This window comes from Emys orbicularis, chromosome 9 (genome assembly GCF_028017835.1).
Source record: "Emys orbicularis isolate rEmyOrb1 chromosome 9, rEmyOrb1.hap1, whole genome shotgun sequence".
In the NCBI taxonomy this organism is placed as follows: Eukaryota; Metazoa; Chordata; order Testudines; family Emydidae; genus Emys; species Emys orbicularis.
This window is the reverse complement of record NC_088691.1, coordinates 69,200,859-69,216,049: the sequence shown is the minus strand read 5'-3', so window position 1 is coordinate 69,216,049 and position 15,191 is coordinate 69,200,859. Positions and strand designations below refer to the sequence as shown.

At 41.5% G+C, this 15,191-nt stretch overlaps 1 pseudogene; it reads left to right on the top strand.

Moving 5' to 3' along the window:
• The first annotated feature begins 12,118 nt into the window (after nucleotides 1-12,118).
• Nucleotides 12,119-15,191, top strand: part of LOC135884116 (uncharacterized) — a 48,952-nt pseudogene continuing 45,879 nt past the window's right edge.

Sequence of the window (15,191 nt, the reverse complement as noted above, 5' to 3'; positions counted from 1 at the left end):
GAATTGAAATTAGGGGGGCGGTGTTTGAATATACAGGGGGGTGAAGGCCAACAAGCAGTGAGACCGTGAGGACAAAGGTGGGCTGTATGGCACTATAGTAAAAACTGAAAAAATGTTTCATGACCATTTTATTAGATTTAACTCATGTTTTAAAATCATCACACAATTAAAATTGGCTACTCAAGCCTTCTATGGAGCACTACATCTACATCCTTCTTGGTTTCTTGTAATTTTACACAACTTTATTAATGAATTTCTTGAATGCAGTGCATTCATCTTTGGTGGCTTCTCATGTGTCTGGTACTTCCAGTCCTTCATGATATGCTCATGATGAGGCAGAAGGTGACTTCTTTCAGAACACAACGTTTTATTCAATGAGGAAAAAAATGCTCAGTTGTAGCTGGGAATAGCAAGAGATGAATTCCTACTTCTTTCATCCCAGGAAACATAGCACAAAGATTGGGTCGATCCACTAGTGATGATAAAGAAGAAGTTGAAGCCAAATCTTCATTTGTTCATCGTATGATATTCCATTCTGTGTTCAAATTCTCTATTCTGTCCTGATCACATGGCAGCCCCATTGCTGATAGTGCCTCATTCCACTCAACTGTCATTGTTTTATCAGACAGGCATCTGTAAAACCTACATAGAGATTGAGTAGAATCTAGAAGTTGCTGTTGTAGATTTGTAAGAATCAAGTCTGTGTACTTTTTCAGCTGGCTTAACAAACACTTCTTGTCCTCTTCACTTAAGGAGTCAATATAAGTGCCTTAATTAGTCAACTTCTGAACTCTTTGCGTCTTTCAGTACATTTTTAATTAATATCTCTCTGATTGATCCAACTTCTATTGCTGGACAAAGATCTATTACTGTTGTAGCAGATGCCTGGATGGCATTGTTTAATGACCGAACTGGTTTCAACAGTAGACTTATGAAAGAGAGAACGGCAATTGTCTTCTCTGAATGTTATAGCAAAAGTAGTCCACCCACCTCACTACTTAGATCCATCCTATCTCAGTAAATACTTTCCAAAGCCAATAATAATGGTTGCAGTAATTTTAAGATAGAAGCCACGGATCGCTCATTGAAAGCCAGCGGGTTTTCCTAGGTTGGACTAATTTTAACTTCAGACCCAGTGTATCTTCTATGTTTTCCAAGACATTCAGTCGTTTTGGACTCTTGATGAAAAAAAAGAGTATAACAAAGCCATTAAATGTATGGCTTTTTAAATGTCTTTTGAAGATTCTGCAGCTCATACAAGTGCTAGTTGGAGTAGATGGCTTCTGCAGTGTGTATAGGAGAGATTGGGGTTACGCTTTTCTCTGAGCAAAGATTGGAGTCCACTGTGTCTTCCAGAGAAGTTTGCAGCTCCATTAAATGCACAAGCAGCCATCTCTTTGGGGTTCAATTTACAAGCATTTAATTCTTCTAAGATGTGGGTTGGCACAGATGCAGCCGATGTGTCTTCTATAATCTGAACATCTAGAAATACATCCACTGGCCTAATACTTGATGCCCATTTCCATTGGTGCATTCATCAACCATGTATGCATATTTTCTGAATGCGGTGAGAGAATTCTTCAGTTTTTCAACTGCTGAGTCTTTCACTTTTGCACTGCATGCTTCAATCCAGTCAGTTGAGTTTCTTGCAGAAAGATAGTGAGCACTTGCCGATCAGAACCAGTGTCCAATTTCAGGATTAACAAGTGATAATGCACTTAATCGTGGCCTCCAGTTTGTAGTGCGTGGGATCTCTTGCTTAAATAGAAAGAATGATGCGACAGCCATGTTTGCATAAACTGTGTTGTGTCTCCAGCATTCTTAACAGCCTCATTAAGTACTTCTAAAATTGGCTTTGACAGTGACTGGCTTATAAGGTTTTCTGCATGTCGATGCAGTCCAGAGGCTTGGTGTTTTGCAGCTTTTTCATGTAGGTTGTCAGCACTGGCTTTGCTTATCAGTCTGGCAAACTAAGCTCACCTCTTGAATTCTGCATGCAGTTCTGGCAAAAATTAAGCACTGCGGGTGACCCCCATTAATCAGGACAGACTAAGTAAAGTTCTGATGCCCTTTATTCATATAATAAAGATAACAACTTTTCATTATCACTGTATTCAATGCTAAAGTGATTTGTAACCCAACCCCAGCCAAAATTGATCACTTGGGCAACACAGCTCTGTCTGCTGGATACCTAGGCAAAATAGGTGAGTTCATGTAAATACAGTCTGGACCTGAAGCCTTTCCCCCACCACTCTCTGGATCATCACTAGCTGTCAGGGAAAGCTCATTCAAACCTTGCTTATAAATCATCATTTGAAATTATTAGGTTGGCCTACATCGCTGAAGCGAATACATCGACATTGTCATAAAAAACCCCATCAGTATGAGGATGCTAGACTTTTTTAGGTACTAGTATTTTATCATATACTGTATACGCTTTTAAAGTGTGTATTAATGTTTCAATTTCAATTCAAATTTCCAACTGACTAAATTGTCAACATTGCAACTGTAACTAGTTGTCAAATGGGGGTGGGGGGTGCTAGGGAAATTCGGGGGGGCGGGGGAGGTGAAGGGAAATCCCTGAAGTGTCCAGTGTACCTGTAACTTGTCAGCTGCCTCCCAATTGGGCTTAAAAGAGGACACCTGGGCCTAGGTAAAATTGGAGACCTGGAGTTACAGCACAGATGGGAGGTGCAAGGAAAGGGGCAGCAGCTAAGAGCTAAGGTCATTGCAGAGAGTGGAGAGTCTGGAGACACTCCCTAGCAATAGGGAGGAACTGGTGAGGAAGCCAGCAGAGTGTCTAGCCCCTGAGCTGGAGAGGGCTGAAACAAGCAGAGCAGTGGAGGGGCTTACCCAATGATGTCAGCCTGCTGGAGAGCTGGAGTCAGGGGAGAGCGGAAGGGCCTACCCGTTGGCCTGTCTGTGACATCAGAGGTTAACAGAACAGGGGAAGTGACGGATGCTCCACTAGTCAGGATGAACTATCTGCAGAGAGGTAGAGGTGGGAAGGGGGCAGGTTTCCAGGTGGGAAGAGTGGGACTGTGTTCTAGTTGGAGGGGCTGGGGTGGTCAACCAACATAGAACCCAGGTGGGTGGATGATGCCAGAATATGGTACGTGGGACATAGAGGAACTAGATGTGAGATTTTAAGGATCTACATGCACTGGGGATGATCAATGGACTATGTTTTCGGAGTTCTGTTATGGACTATTTTGCACTATGGTTTTGTAATAAACTGGCCCCAAAGAGGGGTGTTATTGAGGCAAGAAAGCTTGTATGGAGTTACTGGAGACTATGAAGAAGGGAAATTGAGGCAGGAATGCCTGTTCTGCCATAGCCTGCCATTGGAGGGTGCTCCAGGCAGGGCTACCCTAAGACTTGCATTAACCCATCTCCTTAGACATACCCATTTTCTCCCTACACCTCACTCCTTACTCTGCAGCGAGGAGAGCGAGGAAGCCAGAGTCTTAAGTCTTACTTCCACTCAGTGCAGAAGACAATGCTAGTTGCTTCTCTACAGGTAACCTTCACTTGTATTTGCACTGGATCACATCCATCTTGCACTCTCTGCTGACCGTTGCACAAGCATTTGCAGGATCAAGGCTGGAATTCAAGCTCTGAAGTTATTTCATCCTGTTGAGACATGCCGTGTGTATATTCTTGCACTTGCTCCAAATATTAAGTTACATTCAGGGCCGGCTCTAGGCACCAGCAAAACAAGCTGGTGCTTGGGGTGGCACATTTTTAGGGGCGGCATGGCCGGCGCCAGAATGCCGCCCCTAAAAATGTGCCCGGCCGCCCTAGCTCACCTCCGCTGCCGCTCGCGCGCCGCTACTCGCCCTCCCTCCCAGGCTTGAGAGCCTGGGAGGGAGGGGGAGAAGCGGCGCCCGCGCCGCGGCCACTCGGAGTCTCCCCCTCCCTCCCAGGCTCTCAAACCTGGGAGGGAGGGGGAGATCCCGAGCGGCCGCGGGGGAGGAGGCAGGGCTGGGGATTTGGGGAAGGGGCGGAGTTGAGGCGGGGCCGGGGGTGGGGGTAATTAAAAAACGAGGGGGGGGCGGCCAAAATTGTTTTTGCTTTGGGCGGCAAAAATCCTAGAGCCGGCCCTGGTTACATTATTCTCCCCATCTGCATTTTTATATCATCGAAATATCCTTGTGCCCCAGCACAGTTTTCAAAATTGGTGCGAATGACAACAATGAGCATCAAGCTGTCTCTTCTAAATCATATAATCCATCTCTCCTAAAAAAGCTTTCTATTATCCAGCACAATAGCTGGCAAGAAGACAGATGACATCTTGTGTAGTTCTTCAGATTTGATCTACTATTCATTATTAATGCCCACTTTTGGTAAAGAAATGTGCAACATAGACCATTTTTTAAAGTTTCTAAACTAAAACATTTTAGTACTGGATTCAATAACAGCTGAGTGATGAGATAAGCCCTGCTAAGTGTTTTTGTCCTTGAATCTTTCACAGAATCAAATGAAGTTTAATGGGTGATGTTATGGACAATGTCCTACTTAGGGTGACCAGACGTCCTGATATCAGGGGCTTTGTATTATATACGCAACTATCCCACTCCCCACACACCCTGGGAAAAAATGTCCACATTTTTTGAACTTGCTATCTGGTCATCCTAGCCCTATGCTACTCTGCAGGCATAATGTAAAGGACTTGGAGGTTGAGATGAATATTGGAATTGTCACATCGGAGTATACCGATAGCCCATTTAGCCTGTTTCTTTCTTCAACATTGGCTAATGCTTCTTAGAAATAAGGCACCCAACTGTGTTGTGTTAGAAGTAGCTGGAAATAGGTCCCGCCTCCCCTCCCTCCCCCAAAAGTTATGACTTTTTGGCGAAAAACTTGAATCCAAAATATTTTGAGCAAAAACAAATATTTCAATTCCAAAATGCTGCTGCAGTGCCTTGTGGGAGTTGTAGTTCAGGTATTTTCTACTCCCATTCTTCTCTATGGGCTAGGAACTCTGGCTGGACATCTCTCAAGAGGGGAGGGAGGCAGCATGGGAGATGTAGTCTTGCAGGGGCACCTGGGCCATAAAGGAGAATGGGGACATGAGACAATCCAACTACAGCTCTTATGAAGCATTGCATCAGCATATCCAAATCAAAGTATTTTGTTTTTTGCCTGAAAACAAAAAAACTTCAGTCTTCAAGGTGTTCATGGTTTTTGGACATCCCCATCCCCCGCAAAATCATCTAAATTTTCCATGGAAAGCAGGTTTGTTGGTTGGTTGGGTTTTTTCCTGCAAAAAGAGTAACTTAATCCAAAAGCCAATTTTTCCTATTTAAAAAAAAGTTTTCACTCAGCCCTAGGTACCATACAACTGGGAGTAATCTACGAAACATTCAAGTCTGTGCAGTTACGTGACTGTTCATGGGCCAGATCTTCATCTGGTGCTAACTGGGTGTAGCTCCAGAGACTTCAATGGAATTGCACCAATTTAAATCAGCTGATGAACTGGCCCTGTATCTTCTGTATGCTTCAGTCACTGGAGGTCAACAATCACACACTTTAGAAATGTCAGCACCAAAACTGGTGCTGTATATTTAGGTGTAACAGGTTGAAATGATCTCTTGAGCAAGCTTGGTACGTCATCCTGTAAAAGTAGGAATACACAAACATTATGAGAGGACAGAAAAAAAACCTGAATACTATTAGTAGATGGATGTGGGGTGGTGGCAATTTCTCTGAATTCTACTTGGTGGTCAGTTTACATCCTGAAGCATGAAGACTGACAGCCTATGTCCCTTCTATGAAGATCAATAGCAAATCTGTTTCCCCCCCCCCAATCCTTTCATGTTACCAGATTCTCCATGTTTTTCAGAGATGATTACCAGTAGTTATTTCAGTTCATGCATGTAATTGATCTATGTATCTTAGGATTTTGTATTAATGCCCATCATTGTAGAATCTGAGAGCATAATGGGTAATAATACATCCTTAAACTCAGTGGAAAATAGTTTAAACTGTTCAACAAATTCCATGAATTAGAGACATCATGTGATAAGCCTAACACAGCTGAATGTTATTATATGACTTGTTTTCCAGAGCCTCATTTTTATCCCAAGAACTAGATAATGTATTCATTAATTTACCATTTGTTGCTTATTGCTCACTAGTAAAGTTCTATATTCCACTGATTTGTTTTTCTAACACAGAAATGCGTGATGTGATATTCTTAACTTTCTGTCAAACACTGTTTACATTTACATTGATTTTCTCAACCCCCAATTTTGTCACCATCTTTTATAGCTTTGAGCCATGGAAACATTAGAAGGTGCTGATTCAGTCTCATTTTCATTTCCTTCATTTACTGCCTCTGCAAAAGGAATGTCCTCAGTCGCTGAATATTAGAGGAGATAAAACCAACTCATGTATTTTAGTAAAAGAAAAACATGCCAACAGTTGCTTGTTTTAGTCATTTCTAAAAATTAACAACCATCCTTTACAGTTTTTTCCCCTGTGAGAGTTTCTTGGTTAGATTAAGACAGATGAAAGTTACTTCAACCATTTGAAAATATAAAGCTCTGTATTAGAGATGGTTATTATTATTAGCAAAGTTATATTTTTCTCCTTACTGATGTGCCAGAACTGTAGAGGAATTGCTATCAGAATTGTGAATTATTTCAGAGAATAGACTGATCTGTGTTGAGCTTACTAGCTTTCTAGGTTCCTTTTATGACAGTAATCACATTTTCCTGGAGTCGTTTTTAGGTATTTTAGTACAAATTGCAAATTGGAAACTGTTATTAAGTACAAATTTGCAATTCCAGAAATCAGAATCCACGCAAAGACTTGCTGTGTTTTCAGCCTTGAAATGTACAACATTCAGCCAAGTTATAGTATCCACATATACAGTCATAAAATGCTTGATATTACTGTAACTACCTAATCAAGCCTATAAATTTACAATAGATCATGGTGATATGTAAGAAAATCGAATTGTTTTTTGCATCATGTCTATTCCATTATTCCTCCCAGAATAGGCAAAGATAAAAAGTAACATTTGTGGTAACTGAAGGAAGACTTTTTAGGTGAGATTTTTCAAAAGAACCTAGATGACTAAGTCACTCTAATGCTTTCGACAATTCCACCCCTAGTATATTATTTCCTAAAATGCAGCCTTATACAGTTGAAGGAAATACACTATAGCTCAGGAAATTGGTAATAGTTTGTAAAGCCTTTTACTTATAGTTTAAATCTTCTGCAGAGTAGGCAAGTAGTGACCAATGCTGTAATTTCCTAGTGGCTAAACAGAAAACATCACTTTCCAGGATTGTTACTCCAGCTACTTTCATAAGCACTATTACAAAAATCACTTAAATGCAAAGGTTTTTAGACAAAAGATGAATATTTTGGAATTTTTTTAAATCATTCCCTCTTTATACATCTTACTACCACTCATGTTGTCCTCTAGTGCCAGTAGGATTGTGATACAGACCTTGTACTGGTATTTATTCAAAGATTTCCCATGCAGTTTAACACTATGATTGCAATGGATGTTTCCCAATGTGCACCAAACTGAACGTTTTCCCACAAGTCCTCTCTTTTTGATAGTGACTTCACTTCCAGTCCTGTATAAATCATCAAGGATTTAGATAATGGCATACAGAGTACACTTATAAAGTTTGTGGACAATATCAAGCTGGGAGGGGTTGCAAGTGCTTTGGAGGATAGGATTAAAATTCAAAATGCTTTGGACAGACTGGAGAAATGACCTGAAGTAAATAGGATGAAATTTGATAAAGATAAATGCAAAGAACTACACTTAGGAAGGAACAATCAATTGCACACATACAAAATGGGAAATGACTGTCTAGGAAGGAGTACTGCAGAAAGGGATCTGTGGGTTATAGTGGATCACAAGCTAAATATGAGTCAACAGTGAAACATTGTTGCAAAAAAGCTAACATCATTCTGGGATGTATCAGCAGGAGTACTGTAAGCAAGACACACGAAGTAGTTCTTCTAATCTACTCCATGCTGATAAGGCCTCAACCAGAGTAGTGTGTCCAGTTCTGAGTGCCACATTTCAGGAAAGATGTGGACAAATTGGAGAAAGTCCAGAGAAGAGCAACAAAAACTATTAAAGGTCTAGAACACTTGACCCATGTTGAAAGATTGAAAAAATTGGGTTCGTTTAGTCTAAACCTGCAGCAATTATTCACACAACAAAGCCTCATTGATTTCAACAGGTGTGTGATGTAAGTTGCAGGACTGAGCTCACTATTTATTTTCAGACTGTAGCAAACATTGCAATGGCTGCACAAATCCCTTAAATTCCCTCTCCACTATACTGATGTTTAGCTGTGTGGCTACAGAACTAAATCAGAACAGAACATGCCCCTTAGTTTTTAGTAGTTTTGTATTTTCTTTCACTCTTTTTATTTTCTATCTGTAGGCATCTACTGAAAAAAATTGGAAGGTTACATACATTTGAGTAAAGTCAGAGGAAAGCTATGGCTGCAAGAGACAGCTGGCTTGTGTGCGGGTATGGGAAAGATGCATTATCATGCTGCTAAAGGTATGGTATGTCATATCATCAAAATGATGGTCCAAAAGCTTCTGCAAATACATGCTGTGGAGTTATGGCCTAATCCAGAAGTTCTAAATCATACAGAATTCCCCCTGAATACACTGCTTGAGTAAGGAATGCAGTATCAGACCGTTAGAAACAAGGTCAATCATAGCAGAGAAAGTTAAGAACAAATATATTTAGAAGTGAAGTCTTCTAAACCAAATCAAACTGATTTTTTTCATTTTTTTTTTAAATTGTGGATTTTTGACTGGCTTTTAATTTTAGCAAAACCCTGCATTTCTTAGCTTACACCAGAATGAGAGGCTCCACACCAATGCTCTTCAGATGAATATCTGATTTGGGGGAATGGTGGGCACTTATCTGAATCAATACATGTAAAAGTAAATAAGGGAAATACACAGCACAAATAAATACAATTTATGGGCCATATTTTCCAATGGTGTCTCAACCAGGCCTCTGGGTTTGCACATACAATTCAGCCAGCACAATTATTTGCCTATGCAAGTAAAAAAAATCATATTGTGTGCAAAATGATTGTATATTGAATACTCCTTTTCTTCAAGTGCAATTTTTTATATGGATGTTGTTGATCAGTAGCTTCCATTTTTCACAGTCGCAACAGAGTTATAAAGCTTCCACTCTCCTTTGGATACCAGTCCATCTGGCGATGTTTCTGATACAGATGGCTCTCCGTCCTCTTCCTGCTTTGCCTGCAATCTTTCCTGACAATATGAGTGCTGGAATTGAGTTACTCTGCGATCGGCAAGAAACGTGTTCACAGAAAGATGTTATCCTTTCACCTAGTGTCTCCAGTAATTGTGCACTTTTTAAATTCACCCTTCTCATCAACTCATCATTTATAGTTTTGCTATCACAAGTGACTAGCTATTATCTAGCAATTTTTTTATATTCTTCTGTAACACCAAAACTTTAACACTCTGAGTCGTGTCTGTCTCTGTTTTAACAGTCATGCTCTCAGATCCATACAAGAGGGATGGCCACGTATTGAAATGTTGACCAAATATGAATAGTGCATATGCAAATTTAGGTTAGATTTTTCTCCTTAAAATGTAATATGAGTGAGCCCATGAGATATGTGAACAAAGCAGCTACCCAGCATATGAACATTCAAAATAAATAATTGTGAACACCTCAGGACATGGCCTTGCCAGTTGTTAATTTGCCAGAAAATGGTTCAAATGGGACTTGTAAAATAAAATAAAATTATTTGACATTTTCAATTTGATTTGTAACGTTTTTAATTTAAAAAAAAGTCCAGTTTTGTTGCCCCCTCCCCAAGTATCGTTATTAATTTTTATTATTGCTATTCATGGTTATTTTCTGAGAACACAGCTGTACAGGTTCAAGTAGGAAGGGAATTCACCTTTTGTGCTTTTCGGTTTAGGTTTACTAGAGAACTTATATTGAAAGTGCAAGATCTGCTAGTTAAAAATATACAGAAATGTGAAGATAAGTTAGAGCTGGTCAAAAAATGGGGTTTTCCCCGTGTGGAAACTTTCAACTTTTTGGTAGGAAAAAAATCCCAAATCTGAAGTTACAATACTGAAAATGTTATGATGGTGCCTCACGCCCACATTGACCTCTATGGGTTGGGCTCCCTTACCAGATCTGTCGCTCATTCCCAGCTTCTGGCAAACAGAGACTAGGGACACCATCCCTGCCCATCCTGGCTAATAGCCATTGATGGACCTATCCTCCAGGAATTTATCTAGTTCTTTTTTGAACACTGTTATAGTCTTGGCCTTCAGAACATCCTCTGGCAAAGAGTCCCACAGGTTGACTGTGTGTTGTGTGAAGAAATACTTCCTTTTGTTTGTTTTAAACCTGCTGCCTATTAATTTCATTTGGTGACCCCTAGTTCTTGTGTTAGGAGAAGAAGTAAATAACACTTCCTTATTTATTTTCTCCACACCAGTCATGAGTTTATAGACCTCAAATCATATCCCCCCTTAGTTGTCTCTTTTCCAAGCTGAAAAGTCCCAGTCTTATTAATCTCTCCTCATATGGAAGCAATTCCATACCCTAATAATTTTTGTTGCCCTTTTCTGAATCTTTTCCAATTCCAATATAACCTTTTCCAATTCCAATACGCACACAAACTACCAGTCCTATAAGGTATCATTGCATCATTGCTAAATCAAAAGGTTGGGAGGGGGTCTCAATTTTTTTTTAGGTGTCAAAATTTTTTTTATGTAACGTCAAAATTTTCCATGGACAGAGGATACTTTCACAAAATAATTTCATTTATTTGAAACCCCAATTTTCCATTGAAAACGTTTTGACCGAAAAATTAGATACTTGTGTATGTCTTTCAAATATAGAATATTAAGGAATAGTCAAGATCTGTTATTTTACACGCCTGTAAATGTTTAATTTCTAATTGTAGTTACTTGGGGAAAAGAGTAAGCCCTAAAAAGGGCCATGATCACTTTGAAATCTAGCCAATTGCAGGAAAAAAGCAGTTGAATGTTGTTTCAAGTAATATAATCTGCTCTTGAGTCCCCCTGACAATTTTTTTCCCTTTCACCTATTCCTGTGTGAAAGGCCCATAAAAACAAGGGAAATTAAAACTCATTTCAGCCATGATGGCTACGAAACACTCAACAATGACTAGGAAGCTGGTGTGCCCTGACTGATATTTGTTGTGTTAATCATTGTCGCGCTCTGTTTGTAGTATCCATCTGTTACCTCCTATATCATACTGAGATTGCAAGCTCTTTGGGCAACATTACATTACTCTTTTTTATTATATGCTTGCTCCTAGCACTTTTGGGCTGGGCATTACCACAATACAAATATTAATTATAATGAATAAATTAAATCACTATCCAGAGGAAAGAGCGAAACAAATTGATCCCTTACGGCCTTCCAGTGCAGAAAGAAAACAGAATGAAAGACACAAATATTCTCCCCTTATCTTTCTGGTATAGTCATCATAGATATCGCTTGTAACAATAGCAAGTTAAAAAAGTCCAAACAGCAGCATGTTTCCTTCTAAGCTGAATCTTGAATTTAGCAGAGATAAGACGTGCAAGCAAAAAGGTTTTCTCACTTGATCAACAAAAGTATTATTGCAATGACTTCAAGGAAATTTGCACAGAAAAAAATATGTTGCTGTTTTGTAGCTTTTAATATTACTTTGTGGCTTTGTAGCAATTGCTGCCTCGCCTGAGATCTGCCAGTAGAGCTTATTATATTCATCAGGAAGGCAATTGGTGCAGAACATTAAGCAGTCTGCAGTCCACTTACAATAACAATATCAGCTGCTCACTACACTAGCTAGAGAGCTAGAGAGAGATAATACAGCCTTGAGAGACAGGACGGTCTGCTACCTGTCAAATCCTATACATCTGAGTAAAACAACGTAGCTGGGTTGGCTCAGCTGCTTTGAGCAGAGATGATGCATATAGTCTTAACAAGAACATCCCTGGATGATGAAGCAAGCTCAAAGATTCACATTAAAAAATAATGAAGGGAAATCATTCTTGCAGCCATTTTGGCCACCAGATTCTTTCTAAATGGTGCAGAAATATCAACATGGAGGCTCCCAGCTCCCTGCTGGGAGCACAGCAGCTGCCAGGGCTCTCGGCTCCCTGCCAGGAGCATGGATGCAGCCGGGCTTCCAGCGGGGAGCTGGGAATGGGAAGCCTGGCAAGCGCAGCCCAGCTTGGAGCGGGGAGCCTGGTGGGCATAGCCCGTCTTGAAGCAGGGAGCCCCGGGGGCAGCCAAGCTCTAGCTGGAGTCCCCCATCTACCCCTGGTGACAGCCCGGCTCAAGCCTGGAGCTGTGAAATTGGCAAGCACGGACAGCCAACAGCGATGTAAGTAACCCACTTTGTCTACACAGCGGTGTGCCATTTCCCCACACTTACACAGGTTCAAGTGGAATCTGGTGGAAAATGAAAGAGTCAAAGGGCCAGTGCAGGTACATAAGGTCCTTAGTAGAGCTGGGCAAAATTTTTGGACAAATAGTTTATTCAATTTTAAAAAATGTAGTTTTGATCGACCCAAAACTATTTGTGAATTTGACGTGAAGTGGAGGGGGAGAAGGTGGGCCCCCCCCTTATAACCATTAGCCCATTGGTTAAGGCACTGGGGTGAAAAAGGAGAGGTAGTACCTCTGAAAGTCAGTGCAGTTACACTCTGAATGGTTCTCTTTCATTGGTCTTCACTTCACACCTAGCTCTCACCTGTGGCTCCAAATAGTTGCTAATATGCAGCAGTAGCCATATCCTGGGACACCGCTTCGACTGGTGGCCTAAACTAGGGAGAAATTAGCCATGAGGGGAAACATCTATCCCAGGGATACTAAGGCCTAGTCTATGCTTAAAATTTAGGTTGACCTCACTACATCGCTCAGGGCTATGAAAAATTAGATCAGCCTAACCCCACTGTGGACACTGCTAGGTTGACAGAAGAAGATTTTTTTCCATTGACCTAGCTACTGCCTTTCAAGGGGGTAGATTTACTACAGCAACAGAAAAACCCCTTCAGTTTCTGAAGTAAGTGTCTACTTTATAGCAGTGTAGCTGCTCCTGTATTGCTTGTAGTATAGTCTTATCCTAAGTCTCTTTTGGCAGACCAGGCAGAGGAGACCTTTTGGTCCAATGGCTAGAAAGGCACTGAAATTATGTATTATTGAATACGAAAGGCTTGACGAGGCACAAAAGACGTTAATGGCAATCCACTGCAGCTAATGAAGTTCAGAATGGGTAAGGGAACCTACCTGGAATGTGAAAGACTCAGGTTTGAATTCCTGCTCCAGAACAGACTTGAAAGGGACTTTTTCAATTCACCAAAAGTTCTGAAAAATTTCTGATTCAGTTTGGCCTGAACCATTTTTTTTGTGGGAGGGGGTGAGGAAGAACTGCCTCCAAACCAAAAAAAGTAGTTATTGGCACAACTGTAGTCCCCAGCAGATTCAAGTTCTGCACAGATCTTAAAAGGCACTAGAAGGGTGTTGGTACCAGAGCTTTTTTATTTTTTGTCTGTTCAAGAAGGGGTGAAAACCTCTCTCTCTCTCTCTCTCACACACACACACACGCAAGCAAATAAGTACATAAAAGGAAATTAATTTTCTTCTTCCCCTAGGGTTTTCTGCCAGAACCTGCCCATATTAATCATCTACCATTTGAAGAAAAAAAGTTGCTTTCTAAGAAGCACTGTTTCTCTGTTTATGAAAACATCTATAACCTACAGCTATTAAGGAGATGGAAAGAGGGTGCTTATCGTAGGGTGTGAGTATAAGTATGCAAGTTGTTAATGTAGTATTTATCAGCTTTCATCCTGAAGAATCCTAAAGTGCTTGATATTCTATATACATAGATAATTCATCCACTTCTGGGGCAAAGAAGTAGCAGCCTCCCAATCTGGAAGATTTGTGCTGAAGTTGTATTGTCCCTTGATTCTACAAAAACACCAGAAAGAACAGGCAGCAACCCGGACTACTGGCAGCGGCAATCTGTTCTATTAGGAGAATGTGAGCTACCGCTGACGAAGGAATAACAGTCTCTCTCCCCACCCCCAGTTCTTAAGTTATTGTGGGTAGGTTCAGAGTCATTCCTGAAACCCCACAATAGCTTCAGTTGGATCTGGTGCAGATGGGTAACATTAGCATTACAGTAATGCCTCATGGCCCCACAATCAGAATCAGGGCCCCCTACATTAAAAGCAATACAAATACATACAAAAACATGATTCCTGCCCAAAGAAAGAGGTAGATGCTAGAGACAGTCAGTCAATCTGAAATCTTTTCAGTGGAAGACATAGCAGCCTCTCCTGGATGAATCCCTATGACAAGGTGTAGGGAGGTGGTGTGGCTCCCCGCCGCCCCGGAGAGAGACAAGCTCCATCGGACACCAGAGTGGGCGGAGCCAGAACACTCCAAGCCTGCACCCCCAGAGGGTCAGGTGCCGGACAAGAAGTATAAGAGCCCAACCCCAGAGCTCACTCGGGAGGCAGCTGCTGGAGAGGCCAGATGCCTCCGGCCCATCTCCCGCTGGGGAGACTCCAGCCACCAGCGGCAGGCCTGGGGATCGGCCTGACTGGCCGATACTTGACGCGGATCTCTCTTTACTGTCCCATCCTGACCCCGGGCCTGGGCTTGTTAACTGCTAACTGTTACCTGTGTTTGCTCAGTCCCCGCTGGACGGCTTGAGCCAGGACTCCTGTGGCCCAACTGATTCCCCAGGGGCTAGTGCAGGGACTAAGGGAGGCGGTGTGGTTCCCCGCCGCCCCGGAGAGGGACGAGCCCCAACGAACCCTCTCTACACAGAGCAACAGCAGATACTAGAATAGCTAATGTAGGTGGGAGTCGCTGCATCTCCGGCATAGAATATAGTGTCTTTCTTTGCCAGGAAACAGCCAAAAGTAGGACAAATATTTCTGGCCTCTCAGTACATGAAGGCAGGGGCAGTGATAGAGATAATACAGACGTTCCAAGATAATCACAGACCATACCAATGTTGTCATTTGTCAGAAAACGATCTCTACATGATTCATGGGCTGATAGTGCTCGCACACCTATGTAAATCAGCACCTATTCCTAGGAAGTCAATGGAAACTTCTGGTGCTTGGCATTGTTCACAATCATGCCACTATTTAGGTGGCCT